Raw genomic sequence first — 21,074 nt, forward strand, 5'->3', positions numbered from 1 at the left:
CCAACTGACCAAAGGGATATTCCACACCATATGATGTCATGCTCAGCATATAAAGCTGGGGGAAGAAGAAGGAAGGGGGGGACGTTCGGAGTTAATGGCGTTTTGTCTTCCCAAGTCACCATTATGTGTGATGGAGCCCTGCTTTCCTGGAGATGGCTGAACACCTGCCTGCCGATGGGAAGGAGTGAATGAATTCCTTGGTTTGCTTTGCTTGCATGTGTGGCTTTTGCTTTACTTATTAAACTGTCTTTATCTCAACCCACAAGTTTTCTCACTTCTTTTACTCTTCCGATTTTCTCCCCTACCCCACTGAGGGGGAGTGAGTGAGCAGCTGTGTGGTGCTTAGTTGCCAGCTGGGGTTAAACCATGACCATAAGATTTGATAGTAGCACAAATTATGTATAGGACAGATGCCCAAGGCAGTATTGGACATGATGGAAAGTAGGTGTCCATTAACCTAGAATGTAGTCACAAAAATGGTATAAACACACTTCAAATTAACATAAAAACACCATCACTCCTCAAAGAACTCTGGAATGGCATTGAATCTAGAGAAATCAATACCATTTACTAGAGAAAAGAAGCTCAAAACTCAGCCTGTATTTGTCATTATCAGCCTACTCAATGCAATCTCTGTACAAGTATTATATACTTCTTGCATGGGCAAGAGAGTGACAGTGCGCATACCTCTCCACTTATTATAGCATGTAAACTCAATAAACTCAATACAATATTTTGGCAATAGAAGTGTATAGAAAAAAATCCTTAGTCGCAGTCCTAGGAGTGACAGAAATTTGTCATAGCCTGAAATTTGTAGTCACCTGTGTTCAAAATGCAAAGATGACTTGTTTTATTTTCCAGTCCAGAATGTTCATTCTTTTACAAAGTCTTGACAGTGAACCAGTACACTCAGTGATGTACTGCCTTTGTACAATACGGGTATGGAAAAGACCTGATGGCAAATTACATTTAAAAAAGCAACACGAACACCACATGGTCTTTTCACATTATCTGAAAGCAAGAGTCAATTTCACAGCAATTCAAAGATACCAACAATATCTATTAGAAATAACCATGATGTAAACTGTGATAATTATTGTGGCATTTCTCTTCTCTGATGCTAGGAAAATCCTAGCATACCTAAACCAAGCAACTCAATTTCTGTTTTGTGTAATCTGTCTTCCCAAAACTTCAATGTGGAGTTATTAAGTAACACTACACACACGACCCTTTACAACTAGTATCAAGTCAAATTACAGTCTGCTTGCTGTCCATTGACCTAACTAAAGATTTTGACAATGTAAATTATAAGGGACTCTTGAAGCTTTTGCAGACCTGTGAATGCCCTGCAAATTTTATTTCTGACATATTTAAGTCTTCTGTAATAAGATGATGGTTAGAGAGGTGGAAAATGGCAAGACCTCTTTAATATCATAAATGGTTTCCATACTCCTTTCCATATTGTCTCTGTTGTGCCGATGGAAGCACTTTGTGCCATTGGCAGAGCTATATTTATTCAGTTTCTTACTGATGCAAGTTGTTCAGTCTGCAGACACGTGTGGCTGATTTCTTCATTAGTGAGCTTCTTTTTGCTGATGACTGTGAGTTGGTAGCAAGCTCAGTCAATAACATTCAATTTACTATTGATGACTTTCCTTGTGCATACTATCGCTTTACTTTTTCTGTGAACTTAAAACACAATGGAAGCACCAAACCAACATAGTGGCACGAGCACATGCACTCACATTTTTGCACTTAGCAAAATTTTCTCAAGCCTACAGAATTTTTGTTCTAGTTAGACATCATTCAGATACAGACACATTGTGAAACTGCTCCCACGTTGCCAATTTTAACTCTTAATTTGAAATATTAGCATACTGACCATGTAGCCATGAGAAGGTCAGTCCCCAAACATGCACTGGGCACTCGTTCTCAGAACACTCCAGCATGTTCATGAGACATAGACAATTTATTCTCTCTACATGGGAAACTCAGTTTCACAGGCAGTGTCTCTAGTATATCTGTAAAATTGAATGACTACACGCTTCTAACAGCAGAGTCCTTAAATAACGACAAATATTGAAACTGATGTCCTGATCCCAAAAACTTGGCTATGATAACGATTAAACAATATGGCCCAGCTCTCAGACAGTTATGATTATCTATTGGTGCCTTCTTCCAAGATAGTCAATGCAAACTGCAATATCCTTTGAAAAATAATGAGAGTATACTATGCAAATCTGAGCATAAGAAGGCAGCTTACAGAGCAGCAGATTCAGTATATTCTGGCTAATTCTAATTAGCCTATGATGCCTTTCTAAAGTTTCATAATATTTGGTATCGCAATGCCATAGCCTTCCCTTTTCTTCAAATGGAATTTGCACTCACTGGGGAGACCAGAGCAAGAGAAGATATTGCTGGCCTTTCAGCCAGCCTGGAGTAAAGTCCAGTAGTTCTTCCAAAGGAAAAGAGCTGCACAGAAGCCTGGACTGTGTCCTACTCCTGCAAGTACTCTCTTCTGCTACGATTATCTTTCCCGTGACATCGATGTGACTTACTGACCGGGTGGTAGGGTTTTTTTTGGAACTGCTGGGATAGCCCAAGGGCTCCTAGTGACCATCAGCCAGATGCCCAATCATATGTGAAAGAAGCTCCAAGCCATACAGAAATGCAACAAAATGTTCAGTAATTTTCTTGCAGCTTTTCTCTCTCCACAGATCAACCCCTAAGTAATAAACCTTTCTGCTAAGGACAACAGAGCTAATGAGCTTTGCTACGCCATATGTCCATCAGCTAGGCCATAACTACCGCCCCTGTCTCCTGATATTAGTGGCTACAAAGCAAGAAGGAACGTTATAATCTTTTAAAAGATTAAAGATTTCATTTCCCCTGGATTAACTCAGCTAAAATCCACACACACTCACATGAGGCTTGTGAGAAAACTTCCATAGTCTAAATGAATAAAGTAATTGTTTTCTAAGATTAGACCACTGACACCTCATGAGAAAGAATTTTTATCCAAGTTTATTTCCTAACTCTTTTCTGAGTGATGCAATAATATCCATGTCTAATGGCTCTCCTTTTTTTTTAATTTTCAGTAAGTTCCCTTTTATTGTTTGAGTTGTCACACCAACTTAGTGACTGACTGAAACCCTAAATTTTTCTTGCAAGGAATTGAAGTTTGCGTGGCAGCACTTTTAACTATAATTTGACCCATTGTTTTCAGTGGAGATAAGCCACTTAGGAAAGCAATATTCCTTTATATGAGAAATTTCAGGTGCCTGAAAATTCCTGAACACAAGGACATAGATATGTCGAAATTCTGAAGATTAATATTGCTACATTTAGTATTGTATATCTCATCAATGCCTATTTGTTCAGACTTCCAGATCCAATACTTGCTGGATACTTCTTAAGAGTCGTCGTGATGCCTTTGAGTACTGTTCTACAGCACTTGACAATTTGCAAAACACTACATAAAAGGAAATACAATAGGTGACAGAATTTATATCTTTTACAACTTTCAAAAGTTAGAGAGACTACGGCTTTCATTTCACAGTCAATATAACCAGGTGAGGAGCATGTAAGGAGCAGGGCTGCACTCACTGCAGAACAGAAGCATTATTCATGCAAAAACATGCAGGAAATCAATATAAAATCCAGAAATAGAATACTTAGTTCCTAGTTTCATGTCAGCGTTAAACACATTTTTGCAATACTTTGAATAAAAGACAATTGTTGCGTTCCTTAGCTTGTCTTGACTCCTGTTGACCAGCTAAATAAGTGGATTACAAAAACATGTCAACTGATGAAAAAAAAAATTATAAAAAATTTTCCTCCTATAAAGCAATTTACTTCTTAAATTACACAATGAAGAGAAATAAATTATTAATTTGCAATTTATGATACTTTTAGGAAAGGCATTTTGCACTTCATTAGATCTATTGTGTTAAAGACTGGTGAACAATTCTTGTCTGATCAGATTTATGATAGATCTTATTGAAAACTACAAATTTGACTGTGTACTGGTTGTGACGTTATTTATAAAAATAGGATGTTATTTAAAAGTGTTTCTAATAACACATATTTATATATTTCCTGTTTTGAAAAGGAGATACTATTCTGACTTCAAACGTACGGAGAAAATGCTTTCTGAACCTGAAGCTACACTTTGGGAAAAATTACTTTCATGAGTTGAAAGTGGTGTTTGTTAAGTATAAATGATCTTCAGAGGAAGTATAATCTTCATTTTTTTTCTGTACTACAGAGCATCACACAGACAATAAAAGATTGTAAAATATTTACCAAAAAGAAGATATCTAAGGAGATGTTTTAGACAAACCTTTGGAAACAGCTTTAATTTTCCAATTCTACTGTAATCAAATTATTCCACCATCTTTTAATAAGCAGACCCTTATGTTTTCTCTATTCTCTCTGAATATGTTCCCACTTGGAAACAGAAGAGAAAAAGCAAGGGAGATGGAATTCCTTACTATGATACCATTTCATAAACAGAAACTAAAATCAACAAGAGAAACTTCGTAATTCTTCCCTTTGAATGCAGACACACAGTTGGTGAAACCACTAGACTCAAACAGATTTTCTTTTATATATCTTTCATATCTTTTCTTTAGAATTTTGTTCTTTGGCAATATATTTTGGGTGGGGGAAATGTTTTCTTTTGCTAAAATATTCACTTCTTTCTTACTATTCTTGCAGTCAGGAGGCAATACTCCATTGAAGGAAGAACCAGATGAAAAAAGAACATAAGAAATCAGGGAAGAACGCATTCCATCCCAAAGGTAAGTTTTCTTGTCCCCTTTAACTTTATTGAAGGCAATTTCATTACACAGGAACATGCAACACACATTTATTTCTGGAGGACTCCCGGCCACAGCCAGATCTCTGAAGATTCTTGAAATTTCATTTAAATTAACAGCTGTCTGTAAATTTCTGTGAAGCTCTCTTTTTATAAGGAAAGAAGGGAGGTGTGGGTAAAGAAAACTCAGGTTCAAAAGGTAGTGTTTGAGAATGTTCTATCACTGCCTGGGGATGTTCAGACAAAAAAACCCTTCTGATTCTTTGATGTTTTCCAGTAAGGAAGGAAGGAAATTAAATTACCAGTGCAGGGCAGTTTTAAAACAGAGACTTGATACTTAGGGACAAAAAACACCCAACACATTAAAAAAAAAAAAGCATTAAAAAAAGAATCCTATTAAAACAGAAAAATAGAATCTAATAAAGTCTTTCTTATAATCTGCAAAGTGATGACATCAGAAAGCAGACAAGCAATTAAAGAAACATGATCCTTCACATTGTGAGGTAGAGATCTAAATTGAACAGAGGGTCTACAAGTATTTGCCTCAAAAATTATTTGCTTCTAAAATACATACATATATAAGTACTGCATCTTGATAATCTTTCAAATCTAAGCACGGTTGTCTTTTTTTTTTCCTACTTCAAAAGTTACTGTATAACATATTTAATATTCTTCACTTTCTGTAGGTGCTCCAAAATTTGATCCATGAAAATGTCTTCTTTTCATTTCTTCTGTTTTAATCAAACTGTTCAAAAGAACCTTTTATTCTGAGTCATTAAGAAAAAACAATGGCTGACTGAATACAGTATTGAGAAAGTAAGACATAAATTAAATGTTAATAAAGAATTATAAACCTTTTCCTAATGAACTCACATGCAGATCTGTAGCTCCACCTAGAGGAGGAGCTCCACCTAGGAGGAGGAGTAAAAAGAGGAGGAGGCAGATGAAGGTGTCTTAACACTTGTAAGTACTGGTTTTAACTCAACTTTTTTTTCTTCTTAATATGTGATACATTGTGTAGTATTCCCTGTTCTGTGAAAGAAGAAATACTCTGACAAACATCAATTCCAGTGGGAAAAAAAAAAAAATCCTTCCCAGAAATCTTAAGTATGGTTTCTAAATTCTTAAATGTTCTTAGCGATAAGACTCTTTGATACATTTTGAAAAATAAGTGCTGCAAAATTCGGTCTAAAATCTTATTTAAAAGTAAATTAAAAAGGTTTTAGTCAATAGCACTTTATCTATGGATTTTGATTTTTATATGACTTTGCCCTTTAGCCACTTTTAAAATGGAAAATGTAATATGTAAAATATATACACTTGTTTTGACATAAAGATAAATTATCTAATTTCTGTAATCTATCTCAGCCTTGGACACACACAGGAAAATTCCTGGGAGGCAGACACCCAGTCTTTGAGGCAACATGCAACATTTTGAAAGTCAGAACACAAATAACCTTGGTATGAGAAACAATAATGGTCTCTGCCAATTTATTAAATTGCATCTCTTTTCTACTCACGTAACTTCATTGGTCTGGGTTAAGCTTGAAGTGGCTCTTCCCTCAAGTTCTCGTTTCTTTAGCACACTTGGTCAGCTAGTGACAGCTTTGTCTCTTCTTTACAAGAAAAACAGAGCTGGGTATCAATATGTAGATTTAATATGAACCTCTTATTTTTGGTATCTTGGAGATGTCTAAAATGTATTTTGAATTGGAAAATAGACAGGTTCAATCAACATGTGACAGGTTTTGAAAGGACACTTTCCTTATGATCATCTTTAAAAAACAAAATTAAGAGTAAAGAATAAAAAAAGCGTATGAAAAAATGAAAAAAAGCATTTAGTTGAAGGACACCGACCAACAACTAGTGAACGCGGTAGCTTGAAAAGGCATATACATGTAATGATTTGAAAAAAAAATTGGGTAAGCAAGACTGTTTCCTTATACTCTGCACGATCATCTGCAATAGTACTTTTTTTTAAATATTTTTAATACATTTAAGAATTGGCTTAACAATATGCCATACAGTACTCAGCACTGCAGTAGCCCCATTGTCTCAGAGTAGATCTAAGCTTTTCAATTTTAATTTTTTGTTCCTTTTGCTCATGACAGATTTTTTCAGAGACTTCAACACAGTGGAAAGGTGGCAAAGACAGAAGGGGATAAAAGCAATTAACTTACTGAAATAAAATAATCAACATAATACCAAACAGCAAGAGGTTTCTTATGCAGCGACAGCATTACCAGTACCCGAGTGAGGAACTTCTAAGCTATCTGTTGCCACACTGCCAAAGTACTGATTGTACTGAAGATGTATCCCAGACGCTTTGTGCTCCACTGACACAAAGCAAGTGGGACAGACACAGGAATGAGATCTCTCAGAGTTTATATATAAATTCCTGATCTGGTAATAGTACTAGATGTAGAACATCACAGTCATTGTAATTATTCCTAAATCTGAACCAGCTCTTTTATTTCCATTACTACCATGATTTCATTATAATCTTTCTCATTGCACTATATATAGGTATTACCACAGAGCCTGCTTCTGTAGAACAATATAAATCAACAGGAGTACCAGTACACCGAAACCAGTTGATCTCAAGAGCTTGTATGAACATTAATAGGGGAAAAGCTTAACAATGCTGTGGATGACGTACACACGACATTCCTGCAATTTAAATATGACGTATTTGTCTGGTAGATTTTGCAATGACACTGGGAAACCTAAATTGGATGTGGAGACCTGACGTATTTATTTGCATGTTAATACACTTTTATCCTATATGACTGTTTTCAATAGGAATACTATGGCATTGGATCCAGCCAAAAGCTTGGGTACATTTTAGATTAATTTTCTGCTTTGATTTCAGTTGAAATTCTTTGCAAGAAGACAAAACAAACAACCATCAGAAATATAAATATACGTATACACATATAGTTCTCTCTATATAAAAACAAAAAATCCATTTTAGAAGACCTTACATCATTCTCATTCATAGAAAGATCTTACTATATGAGTACAATCATTCCTGCAGAAAAATGCAAGTATATACCTAGAAAATGTAATTTGTATAAACAACTTCTGAATTGCAAAATGCAGTACAATTAATTTATGCACAAATAATATCCATAAATATTGTCCTCTTCTTGCACTTTTCTTTGACTATAGAATGCTTGCCTTGGCCTGAAAATATATATATTTTAAGCAATTCATTAATTCAATTTAATATATTATATTCTATGTGTTATGTTCCTTGATTCTAAAGAATATATCAGGTCCTATGTATTTCTTAAGGTCTACAAGGCATAATCCTTAAGTATGGACTATATTATGTTGATGTTTTCTAGAACTAACATGATCATTAACAGAATTTCCACTTTCCTCTGAACTTTACTAAAATGTTCTTTAATCCCTATTTTCCTGTACATTGAGCTCTGTCCTACAGATGGAGAACAGCTCAATGGAAAAGACATGTGCACAGGAATATAGAGACTGATGGAGGGGAGATGAAACAGAAATTATGTCTATCCCACAAATGAGGAAAAGTCATGATATTACTGACTTACAGGTGTTTTTCCTCACAAATAGGAGACTTACCTTAAATTCAGTTTGCTATTGAAATAGCAAATATCTCACAAGGGTTTTTTATGTAACTGGCAGACATTTTTCATTTTTGTTTTTTTGAAGTCTTCCAAAAAAGCTTTAAAATGTCAGTCCATACGATCCATGGACAATTGTGGAAGGATTAGATTTGTACACAAGCTCTTAAGGTACCTTACGAATTTTAGTATAATGATACTATATGGATAATATTACCTTCTTAATGCAAGTAAAGATGAATGTACTACACTTTTACTCTTCTCCCTGTAGAAAAATCCCAAAGTGAAGCTGACTTAACAAAGGTGGTGGAATTTGAAACAAAAATTCCTCTGATGTCTCCTGGAAAAGTCATATTAAGAGGGATGTTCCCCAGCCAGATCCCCTCCCCACCCGACTTAATCTAAAGTAAGTTTAGAAAATTATTGAATTTTTGATAAGAATACCTTAGTACTACAAATCAATGATTAAATATACTGATCCATATGCTATAAGGCATAAATATACTATTTTCTTCTGTCAGTGACAGATAACAACTTTCTTTTGTACTATTCAATCCTTCTTCCCTAGAAAGGAGCATAATTTCTGGCAGGTTAAAAATGTAAGATGTAAATTAGGAGGACTCCAAAGCAGACCATGAAAAGTAAGTAACCAAAGACACCAACAATTCTTGAAAGTATAAATAAAGGATGAAGGAAAGTTAAGAAAGAACTGGTGGTATGGCTGGATTTTAAAAGACAACAACATTACAAAAAGCAGGTAAATGCTTCATTTTGTCACTTTTCTCCAGAAGATGGAATAAGTCATGTACAAAGTTTCTGAACATTAGAGGTAAGAAAATACTGGAACAAACAGTTAAATTGAAAAGCTGTACTTCATTAGGCCTAGATACAGTTATTCACAAGTTCTGCTGGAGCCTCGGTGTCATCTGGTTGAACTGTGAGCTCTAATGCAGTACTTAACGGAAAATGAAAAAGGCTGCAGGGTAGCAAATCTACTTATCCTATGCTAGCTATGACTCCAAAATCATGGATACCAGCACTCAAAAATGATTGCTTTAAAAGGGTATGATATAGGAAAATATTAAAAACCAGTTATGAATTTCTGCCTAATTTGTACAGTGCTAGTGCAACAGGAATATCTTCTACTGAGGAGAGGTACAGTATATACTTTCATATTATATAATATAAAACCATAAAATGATATAAAAATATATTTTTTATTTAAAAAGTTCTTGACAGTAAAACCTGGGACTGCTCATGGGACAAGAGGAAAAGTTTTATCATGGATTAAGCCTTGGTTAATTGGAAAGAGACAGAAAAGAGAAAAGAGAAAATAAATCATCAGTTTTCATTATCACCAGTGGTTAGCATGTTAATTAACATGTTATTTACCTGTAAAGAGTCAAGCAGATACTGAAATTTTCAGAGGACATAGAATTGTATGAGCTGTAATGTCAAGATGGTAGGTGAGTGGAGAAAACAAATGAAATTCAATGTTAAAGGATGAACTAATGTATATTAGGAGCAATATTTTAAGCAACCCACAAACAATGGATGGTTATAATGGTTATAATTATCTATAGTGACTCAGTTGGAAAAAAACAGTGTAACATTTCTGGCTAGTAGCATGTAAAGCTTTGCAAAATCCTGTAGCATTCAAAAAAACCCCGAACAACAAAAGAACAAATATCTCTAGAGAAGTAATGCAATATATATATACACACACATATATGTGTGTATGTGTGTGTATATATATATTAAAAAACCCAACAACTTACAATGTTCTTCGATGTCATTCTTCCCCCAGCATGTGAACTTCAGTACTGATTATCCCATCTTGAGAAAGATAGAACACAAACAGAAGGGGATTAGAACTGAAAGTTGCATATTGAAACATTTTTCTTTAAGGAGACATGATAAAGATTCTTAGTACGAGGGCATACAATGAACCCGTACAGAACGAGATATCACACAGGCAGAGCAGCATTTCCAAATATACTTATGTGACTTTAACCTTTTAGGTTTCATTTTCAAGTGTCTAAGGAATTTTAAATGCAAGATTTTAAGACTGCTGATTTTCTTTAGGTCCTCTGGCAAATTATACACAAGAAATCAGGTGTTCTTTTCTAGAAAGAACACAGAAAGGTTTATTGACATTGAAAGGCAACAAAATGAAAACACACAGAGACATTTATATAAATATATCTACATTTACATACATGTGTGTCTAAACAAAATGCATAATGACTTATGTAATTCAGTTCATTAAAATTTCATTGTAGAAGAGTGAGAATATACATAAAAGAACAGGATAAAACCAGTAAGATGTAACTATGGATAATGATATTTATCACAGTTACCGTAAAAACGGAAAAATGTTGCGTGTCAATCTTGTAATCTATTTAGTGGTGAGCTTGCACAAACAAGCCGAACCCTCTGGCAAGTAATACGGGCAGAAACTCAGCAGATGACAAAATCATGTATATTCAGGGAAGGAGAAAAGGCACCTTCCTTCCTCCTGATCAAAAGAGCTTGTTCTCCCTCAGAGGTCACTACCAGAAATGCCTTCTCTTGACTGACACACTATTTTACATGGAACACATCGGTCGAGAAAGGTGTTATCACGAGTCCGTCACTACATAACATTAAACATGGCGAGGATTTATTTTTGGTAGCGAGACCTCAGATTGCTAAGACTCATGGAAAATATAACTGGAAAATTAATGTTTAAGGCTTGGAAATTGACTGATTATGTTGGATTAGAAAATAAAATACAAAAATGCAAAGCATTGCAGGTTAGCCATGGGGCTGGACATCAGAGCTTATTTAGTTCAGTCAAGAAGACTGTCTAGGTAGAAACCTATTTTTCACTGGTTATCTCCGACTGATTAGGGCAGGTACACTGCTCAATTGGGTGATAAGAACAGAAATTTAGAAAATTCAGGGCAAAGATATCTTGATGGGAATAAGAAAGAAATACAAATGAGGCAAAGCAAACCATGATTTTACACATGGCTATTGGGCATCCTTGGCTGTTCATTAGTGAGGGTGAGGTATCAGCAGAATAAATAACGTCCTTTATGGGGAATTTACTATGCAACTACCCAGTATGGTATTTCTTGCTGATGGAAAATGAGAGTGAAAAAAATTTTATGATGATGATGATCTGATCTAATACTGTAATTTTTACTTTCACATTATTAAAAGGGAAATTATAATCCTCTAGTACAAGTCCTTGCTCTAAAATTCCAAAATGTAATGAAGTACCCCTCAATTTAAAACTTTAACATATCTATAAAATAATTTAGTATCTATTCTAATGTAATATTAGAATATTTAGTACCTATTTTAATTTAATATCGGAATATATGGACATAACTTTGACCAGTTTTATACATACGAAAGGTTTAGAATCGTCTAAAATCTTTAACAATTGGTTAAGGGAATATTAGAAGGTGAAAGGGGAACATGAGGTGAAAACACTAGTGTTATGCATATCAGCACAGGAAAAGTGTGTTACATGCAAATTTGGTGCTAAATAACGTGAGTTAACATGTTGTTCCACAAACCTGACTCACGCAGACTTACTTTAAAACAATTAAAATTGTATACTTAAAAATCACATTGATCAGAGTATTCAAGGACAAAAAGAACCAGGTATATCATAGGCCCTTATATTTGCCTCAGACTTAAATTTAAATGTTTTATTTCGTTAAAGCGTAATCTGCACCTGCTTAAGAGACAGTTCCAGATTCTATTTGTGTACCTGAAGGAATGCAGAATTTATCGTTGTTTTGGGGAGTTTGTTCTTATAGTTGATCTCATCATGAAAAATACATACTGTATTTACATTTTAATGAATTCTGGTGGCAATCTCCAGAAAGAAAGACTATGAAGTCTTTCTCCATTAGACTGAAAAATTCACTAGTATCTAGTATTTTCCTCTCTTACCAGCTAACTAATCTCTTTAAATACTCAGTATTAGACATTTTCTCCAGTTTCCAAGCACTTAGGGTTCTTTTCTGTAAGTTTTCTACTTTTCAGCTTCATTTTATTGTGTGGGCATAAGGAGCTGATATAACACTCTTTTATCAATCAGCTTTATCTATACTATACATGTGAACAATTTAATCTTTTTTTCTCCTAACCACTTATTTCTACATATAACAAATAAAGAGAAAAACCCTTTCAAATGCAACATTGGGGGGGGGGGGGGGCGAAAGACAATACATCAATCTTTGCCAAACTTTTAACATTCTCAAAGAAAGAATTCACATTTGTTTGACAAGACTTTATCTTCCGAAAACCTTCTGCCTTGAATTCTAGCAGTAATGCTCTGTATTCAATGCTTTTGAACTGTTATGTATAGAAACCCACCTCACCATTCTAATAGCTTCCCTTTTACAACATGGGTTACATTGCTTGGGTTTCTATTTTTTTTTTTTTAAAGCTTTAATATTTAATTCACTGCTTCCAGGAGTTTCTAGAGTATTCCAAGATTCCTCTAAAACGAATACAGTATATATCTACTTCTGAATTCAGTTCATCTGAATCAGCTGCTTTCAAATATTCATCATAAAAATACTGCTTAATGCTTTCCTTAGAAACTAATTGCTTGGAAAATACTTCACCATCATTATGGAATACGAATGCACTCTCCTACTTTTTCCCAGAAACAGAAAAGAAATAGGCATCGAACACTTTCTTTTTTTCTGTCATTACTGGCAATTTGATTTTCTTAAACTTTTAATGGTGCCATTTATATCTTTAAGGATATATTCCTTTTCCCCCTTAATATAATGTAATATATATTCCATTGTCCTTAGCTAAGCCAAGGATTGGTCTCACTTCCACTATACTTCATAGCTTCTAGTTCATATCAAATTATATTTGCCTTCCTACTTTTTACACTGTGATACTATCCACACATTTTTTTCTAACCGGTGTCCTCATATTGTCACCAAAGTTGGGTTTTCAGAAGTTGCTTTTCTCGATCATGGTACAGTGGCTATTTGGTTAGCTACTAAGCTTCCTCTTCTTTAATTTACCTTTCAGTCACAATCTCATATGTACTTACACTTTTATCTCCAAAAAATGTCATTCAGAACACATTTAACTTTGAGAAATTAGCCTCTTTGAGGTATCAGTTCTCCACACTATTGCTAAGGACTTTCCTCTGTTTACCAACAGTAAGTACGATCAACTTAAAACCACTGGTCCCTAGGCAACCATAAACTTCCATTACAATGATTAATTCATCTTTATCTAGCCCAATAAAGTCCAAAGTGGAATGAGTGCATGTAGAGTATCTAGCTATACATCTCCTAAATTGAATTCCCAAATAGCAATTCCATTTTTCTTAGAAAGGAAAGAAGGGAATTAAAAAAATTTTACAAAAATTAAAAAATCATGTATTTTAGGTTTAGAGGAGTAAATATTCTAACCATCTTTTTTCCCCCCTAGCTACAAATGAATTGTCTAAATACCAAATTTCAGGTAAAAAAATTGACCATGTGCATAAATGTTTGCAGACTAGGAAGTCCATGAGCAGAGAAGGGATTACTACGAATTGAAAAACAAAGTGGATTTAAATATCAACATTATGAACATTTCAGAATGTAGTTCCTCTCTGTGGCAATCTATTTTTTTAAAACTTCACTATATACATGGGTCATGTGTATATATATAATCCTGCAAACAGTTCATTTTAGCAGCTATTTGGCTGTGTACACTGGAGCAATACAGACCACAAGTCTGCAAACCGTTTTTAGTTTCAGATCAAGAGTGGTGAACGTAAAAAAGTGTAACAAGTGGTTTAATTCCTTGATAAGAAGCCAATAGGTACAATAATTTCAGAAGGCAAAACAAACTAAACTAAAATGAAAATTATAACATCTTTTTGAAAAGCAGTAGAAAACCAAACATTTTCTTTTCCACCTATGTCAAATATCTATCATTGTATCAAATTCCAGTTGTGAAATGTATTACTTCAGACAAGTAATTTTAACAGTTAAGCTCTCTTTCAGTTAATTTGTTCAGATATCTATTCCAGACATCTCTATTATATATGAGCTTTCATCTTTAAATTTTGCTTGTTAACATCAGTTCTTACTATTACAGTGACAGATAGTTTCCATTGCAACTTCTTGATTTCACAAGTTCATAATCCTGTGATGCCTTGGAGCTAACTTTTTCTAAATGTGGGGTTTTTTTCTGAAGTGTGTATATTATTATAAAACACTCAATAGGACCATTACAATGAAATAGCATCATTTATTCCAGTATGAGTTGTAGAAGAGGTTCCAAAACCATGTAAGAGCAGCCATGTGATTTCCTTTTCGCAACATCTGGCACTACGTGGCTCAAAAGAGAGCTTGAGTCAAAGATGTTGTCTATGGTTTTTTTCACTGTATTCTTCTTCCTAAGACCATTTATGCGCAGTTGAACTGTCAGCATTCACCATGTCCTATTGTATTGTACCAACTAACCTGGAAATTATAGCAAATGTCTTTCACTTTTGGTTATTTCCCTATTCCAGGGAGTTAGAAAGGTTATCTTCGTCTTCTCTTAGACCTTTCTATCAAGTAATCTTTCCAGGTGCAAGACATTTTTTGTGTCTTGCTTAATAGGGTGTATACCTTTACGTCAATATTTACATGGTCAGCAGGAAGTACCTGAGCGCTGAATAAAAAATACCACTAGGAGAAGATACGGTTATTCTGAACATTTATGGTACCAAATGTTTTTAAAAGACAATGTATGGTGGAAAAGGCTCAACTGGCAAGACACAGAATAAATATCTGCCCGTTATGCATGACTGCCCAATCAGAGGCAAGTCATGACAGAAATTGCTTAACACACTTGATTCCCACTAAAATGTGTCTCAAAAAAAAAAAAAAGAAAAGAGGAAAAACCAAGATGTTCTGGGACAGAGAGGATTATAAGCATTGATTCACTCCAAGTCAGAAAAAGCACACTGCTCAGGATCAGCAGAACATTTCTAATCCAGCTCACATCAGTTTCAACTTCAGCACTTAAGACATGTTCTGCAGCAGTAGGCCACCCATCAACATGCTCATACACACATCACTGTGGAAGATTTTTGGTTCAGATCTACAGCTCTGACCTGAGCAGGGCTATTCTCTGGACAAATGCCAGAGAATCATGACAATTACAACATATCGCTGCAGTGAATGGTATTCAAGCATCCTCAAAATATACAAAAAAGTACTCTTTTCAGCTCCCTTTATGACATACACAAAAATTTACCAAAGCATCTGACACAGATGAAGCAGCTCTTCCTGGCTGCTGAGGGACACAGGTGACATGGGGCCATATGTGAATGTTTTAGAGGTACAGTAATGGCAACAGCTGATGTGACAGCCCTATCTTTCATAGAATAGAATCATAGAATATCTCAGGTTGGAAGGGAGCCATAAGGATCATCAAATCCAACTCCCTGCTCCTCGCAGGACTACTAAAACTAAATCATATGACTAAGCGTCGTCCAGACGCTCCTTGAACTCTGACAGGCTTGGTGCCGTGACCACTTCCCTGGGGAGCCTGTTCCAGTGACCAACCATTCTCTCAGTGAAGAACCTTTTCCTAATGTCCAACCTGAACTTCCCCCATGCAGCTTCTTTCCATTTCCTTGTGTCCTATCGCTGGTCACCAGAGAGAGATCAGCACCTCCCCCTCCGCTGCCCCCCTTGAGGAAGTTGTAGACTGTGATGAGGTCAGAAGATGCAGATCTTCTTAGTTACCAGAATAGAAATGGACTGTAAACAACTCCCACTACCAAAGGCAGCTGCTCTTTCTCTTTTATCTGGAAGCCATTGACCTCAGCTGTGGTTGTATGTTTCCTTAGAATAAATCATTTTCCCCTAACCAAACAGGAAAAGTAAGCGGTGGTCAGACCCAGAACTTATTATTCAAATGTATTCATATTTACTCAACTTAAAGGCTTAATTTACAGGGAGGCAAGTCTTCCTCCAACACAGTAGCCTGAGAGTATCAACATTTTCTTAAAAGGCTACAGATTTTCTTTCTCTTTTCCAGTCTTTATGATGGTTTTTCCCTCTTCCAGATCTGTTTATTGACATGCATTTCTTTTAAAACATGCAACGTTAGCACACTTCTAATCAGTTATATATTCACCTTTGTTTACAGAAATTGGAGAACAGGCCAAAGACTGAATTCTCTAGTAGCCCTTGGACAGGCTAAGGTAAATGCAACGCTTTGCTTATTGGGTCTGAAAAAGGGAGAATTCCTACCTTTTCTTGCCTTTGAAATGGTCACAGTAGTAAAATATTCCACATCCTGGCTAGCTGAAAAAAACCTATTCATTAAATCTTTATAAGACTGTAATAATTAGTTAAGATTTAATAATATATTAAATGTTATCTACCCATAAATTTAACATGCACTCATGTAGAATTCTTGATTCTTTGTAACATAGGCCAGCATATTATTTTTGACACAATTTTAAAACTCAAACTGTCCGATATATTCTTGCTAGTTTACTCACAGCTTTGCCTGACATATTTACAAATTGCGGTCAAAAGCATTTCAGCTACCTGAAAAGAAATTGAAAAAGGAGTGGAAACTTGTCTGTTCGTCTGAGGAAGAAAAATTCATCTCTTTTGTAAAAAGCCTCCTGCACAGATAAAATGGCTGGGGGTAGAAAACAGTGTTTGTTTTGGAGAAAATTCTTATGATGAGCTGTCTCTCTTGATATTTAAACAGAATTTGTTCAGATTTGACTGATTTAATATTGAAAATATTAACACAAGTTTAATTTTCTGCTGAGATCATTAGATGCATTTCTGAAGTACAACATACTGCACAGGATGTGTATCAACAGCTACATGGATTATTAGCAGCTCTTTAAGCCCTTAGAAATAGGATTTTAAGAGTCCGGACAGAAAACAGGCCGTTATGTTAGAATAAAGCAAGCTAGTTTTAAGGTTGTATCAGTGTTGGTGGGTGGCAGTGGGGGCTAAATTTTTTTTTTGTTTAGCAATCTCAATCTGAAACACTTTAAAACACCAAAATGCCAAGTGTAAGGTCACAGCGGTTTAAATGAGGAAAGAAGCCAAATGAGTGGTCAGACCCAGAACTTATTATTCAAATATATTCATATCAACTCAACTTAAAGGCTTAATTTACAGGGAAGCAAGTCTTCCTCCAACACAGTAGCCTGAGAGTATCAACATTTTCTTAAAAGGCTACAGATTTTCTTTCTCTTTTCCAGTCTTTATGATGGTTTTTCCCTCTTCCAGATCTGTTTATTGACATGCATTTCTTTTAAAACATGCAACGTTAGCACACTTCTAATCAGTTATATATTCACCTTTGTTTACAGAAATTGGAGAACAGGCCAAAGACTGAATTCTCTAGTAGCCCTTGGACAGGCTAAGGTAAATGCAACGCTTTGCTTATTGGGTCTGAAAAAGGGAGAATTCCTACCTTTTCTTGCCTTTGAAATGGTCACAGTAGTAAAATATTCCACATCCTGGCTAGCTGAAAAAAACCTATTCATTAAATCTTTATAAGACTGTAATAATTAGGTAAGATTTAATAATATATTAAATGTTATCTACCCATAAATTTAACATGCACTCATGTAGAATTCTTGATTCTTTGTAACATAGGCCAGCATATTATTTTTGACACAATTTTAAAACTCAAACTGTCCGATATATTCTTGCTAGTTTACTCACAGCTTTGCCTGACATATTTACAAATTGTGGTCAAAAGCATTTCAGCTACCTGAAAAGAAATTGAAAAAGGAGTGGAAACTTGTCTGTTCGTCTGAGGAAGAAAAATTCATCTCTTTTGTAAAAAGCCTCCTGCACAGATAAAATGGCTGGGGGTAGAAAACAGTGTTTGTTTTGGAGAAAATTCTTATGATGAGCTGTCTCTCTTGATATTTAAACAGAATTTGTTCAGATTTGACTGATTTAATATTGAAAATATTAACACAAGTTTAATTTTCTGCTGAGATCATTAGATGCATTTCTGAAGTACAACATACTGCACAGGATGTGTATCAACAGCTACATGTAATATTAGCAGCTCTTTAAGCCCTTAGAAATAGGATTTTAAGAGTCCGGACAGAAAACAGGCCGTTATGTTAGAATAAAGCAAGCTAGTTTTAAGGTTGTATCAGTGTTGGTGGGTGGCAGTGGGGGCTAAATTTTTTTTTTGTTTAGCAATCTCAATCTGAAACACTTTAAAACACCAAAATGCCAAGTGTAAGATCACAGCGATTTAAATGATGAAAGAAGCCAAATGAAGGCAAGTAAACAACACAAGATGAAATTTTAGAAAACATAGCTTTGCTTTCTCTTTCTTTTTCCTTTCTGTTTTTATGCCTTTTTTCTCCTGGTTTTCTTAATTTTAGCTATATATTCCCAGCCTTCTTGTGTATTTCTCAGCTATGACTCCAGAACACTGAATAATATTCTGCTTGTGTAACTCAGGTGAGCAGTCAATATATTAAGTAGCCACTAAATTCATTATTAGCTTGACTTAGTCAAGTCAAAGTCATGTTGAGGTGGATCCACCTGCCTAAGGAATTTATTTTGATGGAAGCAGATATAATATGCTAGCATATGACCAGTCTTGTTAGGGGCTTTGCTGGTTTTAGGTAGTGCTTCCTTTTCTTAGAATCCATATAAGAATAAGAGAGTCTCAGTTTACTCATAAATAAATTGCTTTTTAAGACCTGTGAAACAGTTGAAATTTTGAATAGTGTATTACACGATAAGTGTCAAACTAAATTTAACTGAAATCACTGAGGGTCTTTTCACTGACTTTGACAAGTGTTGTTAGAGACCCGTCATTAGTAAAGCAGTATCTACATTAATCTCCCGTATTTTGAAAATATAGTAGTTTATTACAGTGAAAGACACTCTGTGCTCTTCTGAACAAATACTTGCTGAACACTGAGAGTTTACAGATTAAAGTAACAGTCAGACAGTCGACTTTTTAAATATTGCTCACTAAACGTTACCTCAAGTTGGTGGCATTCTTTCAGGCATGGAACGCATTGGTCATTTGCATTTCATTGACCTTGAAGCTTACTGGTTAGAGATGAAACTTCACCTATTCAAAGCAAGCTGTTTAAAACATTCAAATAAATTTTTTTAAAGTGCATTTCACTTTTTAATTTCCTACTGTTCTTCTTCCATTGAGAAACCACTGTGAACCCAAAGGGATTTCCACATCTAGCTTTCATGCTTTTTGTTGCTACATGGCAGTGATCGCTAGATTGGCAAATAGAATAATTGCCTTTGAGAGATTTCTTTAAGGATGTTAAGAGCATGAACTTCATTCTTTTTAAGTAGCTTTTTAAATAAATGCTTCAAAACAAAGTCAACTATTGATCCAATTCTCTGAATAAAAAGTTCTCCCTATTTCACAATAGGATTTACTACTGAAGACAAAACGTACATTTCTACTACGTTTAGTTTATTGTCTTTCTAGTTTATTGTCTTCAGTTGACAAAGGTAGAATTACAGAGTTGCTGCACAAAGAAAGATTTGTACCCTCTGTTTGAAATGACAAATCTACATAAATTCATTGACTGACTTAGGATAAAAGCAATCTTTACATCTCTAAGTCCTGTCACCTGAAGAGAAATAGGGATATAATTTATGCTTTATTGCCTAGTAATATTGTTGAATAACTGTTTATTCTCTAAGCACATTTGTAATTTCCTTGTTTGTTTATTGTAGTGCTCCAAGTATTTTTTTTTTCCCCTGGAAGTGAAAAAGAACATCCAGAATGTCTATTTACTGCCAGAGGAAAAGGGTGGAAATTTTATCCAGGAAAAAACGAACAAACAACACTCCCCAACCCCCCCATCAGAATATCTGGAAGAATTTGTACCAACTTTGCAGATTTTACACATCTGTCTTCTACCACTGGGACATCTAATTTGAACCCTAATTTCTAAAGGGGGAGGGATGGGAGAGAAGGCAAGAATGTCAATATTCTGTCTGTCACGTGTGTGTACAGCAGGATAAAAACAGCCACTGTGGGACAGAAACGTTTTTTTCCACTGACAGCTGCAATGAGAAGCTGAGCTAGGACGGATACTGCAGGAGCAGTGAAGGGAATCCTTCATGCAGTCTCACCTCCGCAGCTTTTAACTTACGTTCCCTTTCCTTGCGATAATCGTAGTGGTGTACTTGGCCCTAAGGAATGGACAGGTGAGACCTACTGTGTCGCTCGAGTTGCATGTGGATTTGGGGGCGGGAGAGGAAAGGGGCAATAAAACCAGCAAAGGTTCAGCAGCCGGTAAGACAGAGGTGAAATAAAGCTTGCTCTGCACTGGTCACGCATAAGCCATAGCAAAACGTGAAAGCGATGCACACAGAGTACACTGCGGCTAGCGAGCCTGGAGTCTCCTTGAAAACAAGCTTCGTGCAACGTTACCGGAGACACACATACGTAAACACAGAGGCACTTACATACACACGAGCGTGCCCGTATGCGCACACGGCGAGAGAGGCATACCCTCCTCTGCACGCACACCCGCCCTCCTCTGCGCCCCCTCCCGCCGGGGGCTGCCGGGCGCACGTTCCCGGCCCCGGCCCCCCCCGGCCGGGGCGAAGCCCCCCCCCGCCGCACCGGGGCACCGGGGC

Source organism: Aptenodytes forsteri, unplaced genomic scaffold, assembly GCF_000699145.1.
Source record: "Aptenodytes forsteri isolate BGI_AS27 unplaced genomic scaffold, ASM69914v1 Scaffold13, whole genome shotgun sequence".
In the NCBI taxonomy this organism is placed as follows: Eukaryota; Metazoa; Chordata; class Aves; order Sphenisciformes; family Spheniscidae; genus Aptenodytes; species Aptenodytes forsteri.